Consider the following 13,815-nt stretch of genomic DNA (forward strand, 5'->3'; position numbering starts at 1 on the left):
GTTCGCTTCTTGAGAGCAAAAATTAAAGCCTCTGTGGTGAGTCAGAGAAAATAGTGCCCAGAAATATGTATTCTGCTTTATGGCATGGTCATTCGAAAGGGAGGAGTACCATGAACTTCAATCGAGTGCTGTAATGGCCTATTCGACTGTAAGGTAATACCAGGCGACAATCATCGGTGCATCAACAGGGGGATGCCAGGTTCCCCTTGAAAGCATGTATGTGTGTATGTATGTGTAGGTATTTGTAGAGCGTGAACCTAGCTCGAGAACAACGGAGTGCACGGAACAGGGGGCATCTAACAAGATCCCGCATCCAGGGCAGCAGGCTGTAAACCATCACTGCAAAAGGGGTATCATAATAGAAACCCTTGCATTGACCCTGCATACTTCTGTATAGCAGAGAGCAAAGGATAAAGACACAATGTGAGGCCTCATTTAGGCCCTGTTAGGTGAGCCACTAATCCGGGGTCTCCGCTGACCCTCTGGTGAATCAGCACCATATTGTTATTGTTGGACCTGGCTCTTTTTGCAAGTTTGTTCCAAAACTTTTTGTCTTCCGCTTTTTTTTCTGACCTGTTTTTGTTGGCTCTAGGACTCTGGGCACTTTACCACTGCTATTCAGTGCTAAAGTGCATGTGCACTTGCCTTTAAACTTGGCATGATTAGTCTACACCTGTTTGGCATAATTATTTTAACTGTAAGTCCCTTGTACAGTGGTATCCTATGTACCCAAGGCCTGTAAATTAAATGCTACTAGTAGGCCTAAAGCACTGCTTGCACCACCCACAGAAGTAGCCTTTCAAACCTGCCTAAGGCCTCTGCCACTGCAGGGTCTGTGAGCGCAATTTACTACCACAGTGACTTGGCATTTAAAATTACTTGCCTAGCCTGAAACTCCCCTGTATCTGCATATAGGTCACCCCAAAGGTACTCCCTAGGTAGCCCTATGGGTTGGGTGCTGTGCCTTCATTGTGTGGCATGTCCTGGTAGTGTCAACCAGCCTATTTGGTTTCTCACTGATGTGAGGCCTGCTCCTCCAATAGGTTTGCATTGGGAAATTCTTCGAAATGGATTTAAGTGATAATTTCTGATCTGAAAGGAGTAGCGTTGCCATATTTGGTATATTTGGAATAGTGGTGATAAATCCTGCTTGTTGATGAAAGTGGATATTTCATTACTATTCTAGAAATGCCACTTTCATAAAGGTGGCATTTCTATGTGCTTATGACTCTTTGTGCTCTGCAACTTGACTCCAATCCACGTCCAGGGTAGCGTAGCAACTGGACTTGTGTATACTTTCCAGACAGCCATCACTCAGGAAGGGTTGGGTATAACAGTGTTACAGCATCATTCATCTGCATACTTAATGATCTTCCTGGGCTGTACGATTGAGGGGTGTTGACACTTTACATTTGTTTAGGTTGTGTCCTGCCCTCACACAAAGTGCTTGTTTACCCCCTACTGCTGTCTGGAGCCAGAGCTAGGATTGAATGCTGGTGTTGTGCACTTCTAAAAGTTAATTTGGAGTTACCTCCATATCAAAGATATTTTAAGTATAAATACAGGGACTCTAACCTCTTGATTTTAGACACTGCCTGAGACTTGTAAACCAAATGCTGCTGGCTCTACATGCTGCACCTTGCCAGAAGACTGCCAGGAGGAACCGCCATGAGACATAACTGCTTTGTAGCACTGACATGCTGCCCACTGTGCTGAGAGAATGACTGCCACTTTGCTGCAAGGACCCTTGTGCTGGTCTGCTGTCTGCACCCTGCTTTTTGTGCCCCAAGTGTTCTCCAGGGGCTTGTTGGCTGGTCTCTTCCCGGTTCAGTTGGACTCTCAGGGGCTTAAAAGAGTTCACTGGCACCTAGCCCTGCTGTAGGGCCCTGAATCTAGCAATTCTGACCTTGGAAACTCAGTGTGTGTGGAGCGCCTCTTATGGTACAAAGAGAGTAGAGGGTGTGTTTGTCTCCTATGCTCGTCTCCTATGCCTATCGCAGTGCTGCAGGAAGCTCTAAGGTCACAGCTCGATCAACAGTGTGCGTGGAGTGCTTTCTATTTTGTTCCCTTGAAGAGAGTGGCGTAATTGCTTCTGAGCTGCCAACCCGGGGAAAATTCCTTGAGAAGCCCTTCCTACTGGTGAGCTGCAGTGCCGAGGAGAGGACGCCATGCTGAGGGTTCATGTCAGCGGCTCTCTCTCCCCAGTGGTAGCCCGTCTGTGACTAGTGCCGAGGTTCGAGTGCTGAGAAGACGCCGAATAGTTACTCTCCATCGATCGCATGCAAGTGCGTCGGGGCCTTTACATCGTAGGAAGGTTCTTCAATACTTTACATCGAAGTATTTCATTCCGCAGACCCCGCATCTGAGGGAGGTAGAACCTCGCTGGACCCGCTGCGCGGGTCCCGCAGCGCGCCTCTAAACCGGCGACAGGACCCTAAGACCACCGGGGGCACTTACTTCACGACCGGCAGGGCTGCGAGCAACAGCGGGGACTCCGAGGACCAGGAGTCCCTGCGTGCCCCTTGGACCAGCTGGGCTGCTCTCCCTGCCGGCCCCGCCCGCCCGCTCCCAGAGTGAAAAGCCTGCCGCACCTGGGAGTGAGTGCATCCCAACATCGACACGCTGCATGCTGACGCAGCTCACCTTCAGTTTTCTTTCTTTTTTGACCCCGCATCTGAGGGAGGTAGAACCTCGCCGGACCCGCTGCGCGGGTCCCGCAGCGCGCCTCTAAACCGGCGACAGGACCCTAAGACCACCGGGGGCACTTACTTCACGACCGGCAGGGCTGCGAGCAACAGCGGGGACTCCGAGGACCAGGAGTCCCTGCGCGCCCCTTACACCAGCTGGGCTGCTCTCCCTGCCGGCCCCACCCACCCACTAGTCCCTCTAGTAACTACTTAAAGGTGGATCTGTTCCCGCTGCGCGGGAGCGCGCGGGAGAAGCCCGGGACAAGGGCGGGACCGCCTGCGGCCGTCCGAGGCCAAAGGAGGCCGGGCTGGGCCTACTCCCTTTTATTGAGACTGCGGTGTAACAGTACTGACAATACTGTGTACTTTTGACTTTGATTATAGATTTTAAATCTCTATTCGCATGAAATCAGCCACAGCAGTGTTGTTACTCCTCGCATTTTTAAGGTTCCTGTTACCTTGGTATCTTGACTCGCTTGTGCGACCAAAATGTCATCCCTCGAAGTAAATCTCATGTCAGGAACGGTTGGCTCTCCCATTTTAGGCCCTCTGGATAAATTCTTTGCTAAAATTAAGAGTGAAGTTGACAGGGAGCTTACACTCGCTGAGAAGCGTGCTGGGCGACGCCTCTCTATTGAGTTGCTAAAACAAAGACCCCTTCCGCCCCCGGATGTAGCTACAGGCACCCCAACAGACTTAATTAAATCCAAAGAACATGATAGCGAGTCCTTTAATATAGAGGATATTCCACTTATCTTTCAGACCAAATACCCTGATCAAAATGATACCATAATTATCCCTGACCCTACTACCCCCGAATCTATTGATAACCAGATAATTGATCTAAGTACTCCCCTTAACGATTTAGCCCCTCTCCACGACATAAATGTTTCTTCCCCCATATTTACACCACTGGCGTTCGACCAACATCAGCCTAGCATACCTGATGGAAGGTCTAAAAAATCACCCACCAAGAAAATCAATAAGAGTTCCAACAGCACTTTTGGTTCTCCCCCGAGGAAGAGAAGTAGGAAGGGAGCACTTAAAAAGGGAAATAGACCTACCATCAACCCTATGTACACCCTACCCACGATTCCCCAAAATGTAGGGAAAGCTGATTCAATAGGGCACCCAATTGTTAAATCGATATCTGTTCCTAGCTATGAAGGGTTATTAAACGATATCAATTGCCTTATAAAGGCATTGATACTTCCACTCACCGAAAGGTTTATAAGGCTAGGGGAAAAAGTTGACCAGATTCTCCTAGGGCAAAAGGATATACCATGTCATAAACCTGATGAACGAAGAAACGTAAATCAGATTATTAAACAATCACATATTGAACCACCAAAGCCACTGATTGGTATTCCTATAACAACTAAAAAGCCTGCAGTAGGGACCTCCAAACCAGTGCCGGACAGCAAATCTCTCAATAAATCCCCTTCAGCCACTGTCACTACCAACAAAGATACGTCGCATCCTAACACAGGGACTCAAAATAGATGTTCTAATCTTGGAAATTCCCTAGGTAAGTCAACTCCCGCAACTCAAATAAGATCAAAAAATGTAGCTGACTTACCCCCAGAATGCCTAAATTATGTCATCGTTCTTACAGGTGTCCCGCCTTCGCCAGTTGGTAACCCAGAACATCATTCTAACCTCAAAAACAAGGTTATCTACTGGCTGCGGAAAAACAGACCACTCCCAACGCACCTAAACGGGGACATCGTTTCGGTTAGGCGATGTAAGTGGGTGGGTTATAGACCCAAGGACATCGAAGGTGATGTGATTATTGTCAATTTTAAAGACCATAGACTGGTCACATACATCAGCGATTGGTTCCCTGGGAAGGGCGAGGGGGGGATTGCCACGCATAACCTGAGTTATTTTTATCCGGAAGCTCTCATGAAACCCCCACCCCTTAACAACTTACCTATGAGGAAGAGAAATCATCGTTTCATAAATAAATGGAGACCTGAAGGCCCCAATGGACCCGCTCTAGCCTTGAACCCAGCTCAAATACACCGTAAAGGAAATGACTTTCCCTTCCTTCAACCAATGCCTACCCCTCATCAACATAAGAGCTATAGACCACATGTACCCTATTGACCAGATTCATTGATAAACCCGAGGGCCCATGACTTTTATAATAGCACTAGTGACCTTTGTTTACCATTATGGCCGCCAAACCAACCCGTGCCTAATTACAACAATCCTTTTTCCTATAAACACTGGGACAATTTTCAATCCTATAATCCCAAGGATTCTTGGAACATACCGTTGACTAATTTATTCCATCCCTTCTCCGGACTGGATGAGAATGAATGACTCAACGTGACAGGCACAAGGGAAAAGTTGCTCGGTGGTTATCGGATGTGTGAACGTACCACCGTCCAAAATGTAGCATCTAGTACGATAAAGGAGCAACAGGACAACATGATAGCTGGGGACATTTCACCAAGAGATGCTCCGATCCCTAATTCTGCCCCACATCTTTTTCAATCAATCTGCCATGACTGTAGTTCTGCCATTCCCACGACCATAGTGGCAACCCCAACTATATCTCTCTCACAACCACGGAATTCCGTAGTGAACGTTGGTAGTTTACAGGGGCACACTAGCAGGGTAACCCATTCCTATTCTCTGCTCTTGTGGAACGTGGCGGGGCTAGGAAGCAAAGTTACCAATAAAGCCTGGTTAGATGTTATACACAAACATGGTATACTTTGCTTCCAAGAAACATGGCTTCTTGAAGAAGCACATTTATTAGGATATCAGACTTTTCATTCCCCGGCAACGCCGTCAGCACAGGGACATAACAAGGGTGGCCTCTGCATTTATGTTTCAACTACCATGGATGTAAAGGTTCACAAATTTCTTTCCAGTGCATATTTCCAATTATTATCATTTAAATGGGGCCATAACGAGAATATTCTATTAGTGAATTTTTATAACAACATGTCTAATAATGAAATGGAGCCCACTTTGGCCAACTTGTTGAGTCACATGGCCCGATTTGTTGATGATTTTGTGGGGGCAAATAAGATCATTTGGGTGGGGGATTTTAATTGCACTATTTGCTTGCCTATTGAAACAGATTTATGCGGTTTGTCAGAGTATGGGGTGGAGGGCCCAATACATTTTTCTCATACAAAGATGGGTCCCTTTTAAATGGTATTGTTTTCAATTTTGATTTCTCTTTTGTCAACCAGATTTGTTCACCACCTGCCCCTTTTGAGCCAACTTTTTATGGTAGAGGTTGTAACTCGATAATCGACTTCGCCCTAATAACCCATCATAACCCTGGGTTTATAACTTCCTGGGAAGTCGGAAAGGATATGTCGAGTGAACAATACCCTCTGATAATTGGAGTAAACGTAACAGGGCGCTATGACAAAAAGGGAATCCTCCGCACTTACCCATATAAGATTAATTTATCTAAAACCAACGGATATGCTGTTAAATGGGAAAAAATTGTGCCCAGTGCGTTTCTGCAGAACCTGTTTACCCAATGTGCTGCGGATGTAAATGTCTGTTTGGAGGAACATGGCGCTCCTAGTAGCGTTATGTCCGCATTTGCAAATATCCAACGCCACATTAAAAATATGTTGGTCAGAGTGCCTAAAGGGAACCCAACAACCCCTGAAGGGTGGTTCAATGGGAAATGCACGAAGGCGTTGAAAGACTTAAAAAGAGCTCTGTCCCTAAAACCAAGGAACCCCTTTTTAATTTGCGAGGCCAGGAAATTATATAAATTAGTTATTAAAGAAAGAAGACTGGCGCTAAAAAAGGAAGCATGGGAATCTCTGATGGAGGCTTCTAGACAGAAGAATAGTTCTTTCTTCTGGAAGGCGGTCAAAACCTTATACCAACCAAGGGATAGTGGTAACACAATGGACCTAGCCATAACTGGTGAAAGATGGCTAATCCATTTTAGTCAATTGTACAATCACCAAATGGCAGGTGATACCATATTGCCTTTAGGGGTGCCCTCTATCTCAGAAAAAAGAGTAGCCATTAGTGGCTGTGAACACCCCTCATCCTACCCATTTCCAATAGACTTAACCTTTACTATAGAGGAAGTCCACGATGCCATCAGGGAAAGCGCTACAGGCAAAGCTGCAGGACCTGACTGTACCCCGGTAGATGTTTATAAAGCAGAGCCGGATTTTTGGGCCCCCCTGCTCACAAACGTTTTAAATAAGGGAAACCAAAGCGGGTTCATCGAAACCTGGTCGGATGCCATTGTGGTCCCTATTTTTAAAAAGGGTAGTAGGGACGACCCTACCTGCTACAGGCCAATATCCTTACTGGATGGCCTAATGAAAGTGGCAGGAAGAATCATTTTAAAAAGAATACAACTATGGGAGGAAGATCATAAATGTGTGTCCCATTTGCAGTATGGGTTCAGAAAAGGAATTGGGACAATTGAACAGTGCTTAAATCTGTCCCTCCTTATCTCTAAGTACACCCAGGCTAAGAGCGGAGCGCTTTTTATAACTTTTATTGATTTAAGCTCCGCGTTCGACTGCGTTGATCATTCACTACTGTGGGCCACGTTGGGGGATCTGGGCATTGATAATCGCATTATCATTTTTATTAAAGAGCTTTATCACGACTCAGGGGCAAGGGTGAGGTTCGGTAAACAGGGGGAATGCACTGAGAAATTTCCGATCTCAAGAGGGGTGAGACCAGGCTGTATCTTGGCCCCTCGGCTTTTCACCTATTACATAAACTCAATCGGACAACATCTCTCTCCCCTGCCAAATGATTATCCTACTGTCAAAGGTGTACCTGTACCAATTTTACTGTATGCCGACGATGCGGCCATAATGTCCCAGACCCAAGTCGGCCTACAAAGGGCGGTAACCAACTTTGCATGTTACATGAGGGACAGAGGCCTGAGAGTTAACATCTCGAAAACATTTACCATGTCATGTACTCGAAAGCTTAACAGAGCCGCATGCACTATATTCCTTGACAAACAAAAAATAGCTCCCACTGACAAGTTTTGTTACCTAGGAGTTCTGTTTGATAGGCGGTGCCGCTGGCAGGCTGCGATAGCAGCCAGAAAGCTGGCGTATAGCCGCACTATAGGCGCCTTGCGCGCTTTTTCAGATAGACTTGGTGGCAAACCTATTAAAGAGCTGATCCAGATCTATCGGGCTAAATGTGTTTCAACAGCCACCTATGGTGCGGGCTTATGGGGCATTGAGAAGAACTACTCCCTGCAGGGTTGCGAAAATCAATTTATTTGTTATTTATTGGGAGTGCCGAAAAGTACCTCTACGTTCATGTCGCACATAGAGGCAGGAGTTAAATACCTTAGTGACACCATTAAGATGTCCCCTATCCTGCTGTGGCATAAAGTGTGGGTCACACATGAAGCTGGGTTTAACCGGGATCTAATTGAAGACTGTTTGGCCTTAGATGGGTTTGCTAATTTTAGATGGTTATCGTACGTAAGATCAATACTTACTGATCTGGGGCACCCAGAGTACTTTGAAAATCCCAGATCCTTGGAGGGTATCTCAAGATCAGTTTTAAAAAAAATGATAACCACCCATCTAGAAACTGCTAGATGGAACCATGAAAAATTAAGACAAACGGTTTTGAACTTTCAGGAAATTACCCCTACGGAAGGTTTGCAAACCTACCTGACTGTGGTACCCAGTCCGTACCCCCGAATGCTTCTGTCCCGCCTGCGCCTAGGGACTTTCTATCGTATGGTTACTCTACCAAAAATTAACGATTGGTCACCTAGTAAATTGATCTGCCCATGTGATAACATCGCGGCGCAATCTAACATACACAAAATGTTTTTCTGCAAACTATATACAAACCCCAGACAACAATTTTTGAAGCCTTTTTTAAAACGCTGGGGGTTAAGAAAATGCAGACCAGCTTTCCAAAAACTGTTACAGCTAGAAGATGACCATGTTATTTTTGCCGTCTCATGTTTTTTAAAATCGGTAATAAGGTACAGAAAATCTTTGTGGTAACACTTTTCTCCTCCTGACACTTGATGTCTGCCGATGTTTGTTAATATTGTATTCTTTTTTGTAATAATGGTGTTTTACTTGGTTCCCTAAGTGAACGTCTCTTATAAATGTTAAAGTAAGCGTTTATTTGTATCAATCATGTATATGAGATTTTAATTGATGTATTTGTTGTGCTTTTATGATTTTATCTGAAAAATCGAATAAAGCTTATTTTTACTTACTTACTTACTTACTAGTGCCGAGGATTGCGGTTGCATCACTCAGCTGTGCGCACCATGTGGCACGTCACAGGGTGTAGGAGTTCATTAGTTCCCCTGTCTGCCGCAGGAGCTGCTCCCCAGAGACGCGAGGATCACTCTCACCACAGCAGGTGTTAGGGCTAAGCCGGGCCCTCCGCAGTTGCACCGCATGAAGGTGGGCAACTACCATTTCAATCCAAGTGCAGTCTTCCCTCTTCCCAGTTTCAGTATGGGTGCCTTCCCCCTAAAGCCTGCAGGGCTTTGCTCCCACTCGCAGCGGTATTTCCCAAACTGCATGGTGTCTCTCCAAGCTGCTCTTGACTACGCCCGGGAGGCATGCTCCGCCAGCGGAGTTTGCAGAGTTTTACCAACTTCTCGCTCCGCTGGGAACGTGGAGCTGTGGTAAGAACTCTGACTCCATGGTGGAGTGGAGTACACCCCTCAGCCCCCTGTGCCACAGTGCAATAAGGGTGAAAAACCACTTATCACTATGCCTCTTTGCTCTACTGGGCTGCAGAGGAAACATAGTTCAAATTGCCGTAAGTCCTATTTTTTACTGCCGTACTTCCCGGTGGTGCTTGTAATACTACGATATTTCCTTACCGGTATTTTACAAAGCTGCTATAATGAGAAACCTATACTATGCGGGTACACTGCAACAGTGTTCACTACGCATTGGTTATAACCTCTACGGTCTACCCTAGCTTCTGCCTTACCATCTGTCAGACCTGTAGGTGGCTCAATAAATTTACCACGTCATATTTTTCAAACAAGAGCTGAGTGGATTTGTCCCAACTGGCTGTCTCTAGTTTGCACATATAGTGTCATTACTCAAAGCTAAATGGGCGGTCCAGGTCTCCCATCTATCTATTATACTCATGCTCGGAAGGCGTATTACACGCGTCGAATTGCCAAACCTTTATAAACACAGCTCCCCCACAGGGGTCAGTTTATTGCACTGTGTTGCTTCTCTACCCATAAAATCAAGTATCACCAAAATAAGCAGTTACTCTGTCAGCTAGCCTTATCCTTTCAAGCTAGTGTTACCTACAAACACTCTTGTTATATACATATTCTCTCTATGCACCAGAGGCAGAGCCTTCCTTACCTTACATCTCCAGTCGAGCAGCATGTCCAGCATTGAGTATTATAATGACGTCCCTGTGTGTATCCATGGATGATATTACCGCTTATATATCCCTTAGGACAAGGGTTATTGGGCCCGCTAAGATTGGAAACAGCCGCGGAAACCTACGCCACCCAGAGGCTGGGAAGGGCTGTACCGGCGAAGGAACCCTGAAGAGAGCCCACATCGGGAACCCCCGTGCAAACTGCAGATAGTAGCGGACTGAGCTTTTGCAGGGGAACGGCGGTGAGGAGCTAGGGCTGGCCTGAGGCAATACTGTAGGGTAAAGGACTGGAGTGAGGCGCCGGCGGGGAGCAGCGAACTGGAGCTATGGCGAATGTAACTGCTGAGGCACCCCACTGAGGGGGCATAGTTGTTGAGAGGAGGTGCAGCCTTCACTCCTAATACTACATTGGATGGTACTGGCATTAACGCTAAGTGCTGGGGCACGAACACCCCCCAGCAAGTAATCAGCAAGCAGCAAGTAGTGCCAGCTGCACCGTTTAGTCCTTATACAGCAGCGCAACAAGTAGTGCCAGCTGCACCGTTTAGGCCTTATACAGCTACGCAACAAGTAGTGCCAGCTGCACCGTTTAGGCCTTTTACAGCTGTGCAGCAAGTAGTGCCAGCTGCACCGTTTAGGCCTTTTACAGCTGCGCAGCAAGTAGTGCCAGCTGCATCGTTTAGGCCTTTTCACAGCTGCGCAGCAAGTAGTGCCAGCTGCACCGTTTAGGCCTTTTACAGCTGCGCTGCAAGTAGTGCTAGCTGCACCGTTTAGGCCTTTAACAGATGTGCAGCGAGTAGTGCAAGCTGCACCTTTCAAGTAACTTTTTCTGTTGGGACAGTTCTGACTGAGTTGGACTCCCGCTGCAGTGGCAGCACCATTGACACTATGGTTTCAGGGCATTTGAGTCCCCCTCTGAGATGGCCAGTTGGCCAAGGAGACTGCAAGGTTGGTAGGGCGCCAGGCCCTTGTACGTTTATGTGGTGCTAGGAAATGCTTTTCATGTAGTATGTTTTCCGCACCCTGTTCTGAGTACCTCTACAGGTGGTCTTAAAATGACGAGATTGTTGTGCATTTTTAGACTTTCCTAGTCAGATTCTGTTCCATTCTATGCTCTTTGCCCCTAATATTAGTGATTCTCAGGAACTTAGGGTCCAATAGTAGTCTGTTGAGATCTTGGGCGTACTATGCGGTTGGTGTTAAACGTGATTCTGTTAACAGGCTGGTGTTAAGTACAGTGTTCACCAATGGACACTGGGTGATCATTTATATTCTGTTCTACTTTGACTATATTTGCTTTGTGATGGTTCTGAAAGTGGTCAAGTTGACTCCATCATATGTAAAAATTCCCTTGTAAATCTTATCTAGTGCCAGGTGGCACCTTGTATTCCTAGTTGAAGGCCCAACAAATACCTACCTCACTTCCCGGACGGCACATTAGTTCTGATATCTTCACCTTAACGTCTGGATTATGTGCCCCCTTTTTGCCCTTTTATTTCTCCTCTCCACCGCTTTCCCAGTAACACCCTTCTCGTATCCCCCCCACCCTCCTCCACCTCATTTTCCCACCATGGCCACCACTCGAGTTAAGGATGGAACTAATTGCTACAAAATCATTTATCCTCCCAGCCTGACTAAAGCTGCAATAAAACGATTGAAGCATAACACCATTGAACGTTTCCCGGACTCCCTTTCTGTTGATCAATTTTACAATGGTCGTTTTGGGAGGCTCAAAAACGATCTCATTTTTTTCACTCACGACACCCCCTCTTGGTCCACCAGTTCATACAATTCCCTTAACGTCACCTCCTCCTCCTCTATCCCTCATGGGAAACAACTAAAAATGTCCCCCTCTGCGCGTTTCAACGGTTACCTCACTATCTCACTCTATAACAACGGTACTGTCATGATACAAGGCAAAGACACCTGTCTCTCGCTCTTTGACCACTTCTTCCCCTCCCTACTCCCCTCCTCTGCGACCGGATTTTTCCCTGACTCTCCTTCTAGCTCCACCCATTACTCCCTTTCTCCTCCCCTGACCCCCCTACACTACAATTGGCTGCACTCTCGAGAAGCACAGGTCGGCCCTCTTCCCTCCCCCTCCCCTGTGACCTCCTCTCCTATTCCTCCCCCCTCACAGTATGCCCCCTCCCACATCACTTCAGCCCTACCGCTAGCTAATACGCTCCTTGTCCAATCTGCACCATCCCGGTACACCAATCTCTTCTCCTTCCCCATTTTCCTTCCAGTCACCCCCCTTTTTAGTCCACCTCTCCTCCAACCTTCTCCCCCAGTGAACTTTCCCTACGCTCCCCTTATCCCTTCTTCCATCCCTCCTTTCCACCCCCTCCTCCCCTCGTTATTCACCCGAATTTCTCCACAATCCCACTGCATCTCTCTTCTCCCTCCCACTCCTCCAGCAATGCTGTGCCACTCCCTTCCCCCCCTTGGTAACCCTTTCCATTTCCCTCCTTCGGGTCCAGCAGTACCACTTCCTTTCCCCAACGTCCCTTTCTCTCAACCCCCCCCACTCTGCCAGATGCCTGTTCCCTCAGAGCCACCTCTCCTAGCTGACATGCCCTCCACAACCACCTCACCTCTTTTCCTCCCAAACCTCCTACATTCCCATGACTCCACACAATCCTCCCCTCTTCTTCTACCCTACCGCCGTGTTCCGCACCCTTCTCCCCCTAAATTTGTCCTTAATTACTCTCCTTCTTGCAACACCAACAAAGACAACTCTCCCTTAACCTCCGATTCACTAACTCCCGCTCTCAACCTCCACCTTTCCCCACTTGTGAACCCTACACCCCAACTCATCTCCTCTCCCCCCACCTCTCCCTGCCTTCCACCACCAATTCCGCGCCCTACTGTTTCCATCGAGCCACCCAACCTTCCGTGCTCTGCCTTACTCTCTCTGGAAAATAAGCTATGTTCTCTTATCACCTCCATCTCCCAGCTTTCAGCTGCCATTTCACTTTTAAGCTCTAAGATTTCCACCTTTCCTTGCACCTCTACTCCTTCCCAACTTCCCACGAGATGCACCTCGCCCCCTCACCCCAATATAGCCAAGCTCAACCTGTCTTCTGCAAACTTCGTTAACTCACACAAGCGCTTGAACGCCGCCCTTCTTCAACCTTCATACCCTAGCAACCCTACTATCTACACTATTCCGACCATCTCCTCTGTCAGAATCAAGCATCCACCTAAACCCTCCCGAGCACCCCCGCATAAGTACAACATCCCGATCATCCTTCAGAGCCCAAGTGCCCCCGTCACCAAAACAGTCTTGACAGAGCTGCGCTGTCTGCTCCACAACTGCAGATCTGCAGTAAAACACAAACTTGAAATCTCCGATACCATCACCTATCACAATAGTGACATGCTCTTCCTCACAGAGACCTGGTTCAAAGATACCTCTCACTCTATGTTTGATCTCTTATTACCCACAGGCTATTCTATATTTAGGAATGATAGAACTGACAGCACGGGGGGAGGTGTTGCAGTCATCTTTAGAAACTCCCTTCAACTTAAGGCTTCTCCTATCAGCTCCTCCCACACCTTTGAATGCCTTTCTCTTGAGCTACAATTGCACCACCGTTCACCCCTCAGATTCCATGTCATTTACCGCCCGCCTCGTAGTGGCCCTTCGTTCTTGGAGGAGCTCACTGACTTCATCAGTGACCAATACTCGCAAAGTGACAATCAGACTTTCGTGGGTGACTTCAATCTCCACTGGGGCCTACCCCAAAACTGG

This window comes from Lissotriton helveticus, chromosome 10 (assembly GCF_964261635.1).
Source record: "Lissotriton helveticus chromosome 10, aLisHel1.1, whole genome shotgun sequence".
NCBI lineage: Eukaryota > Metazoa > Chordata > Amphibia > Caudata > Salamandridae > Lissotriton > Lissotriton helveticus.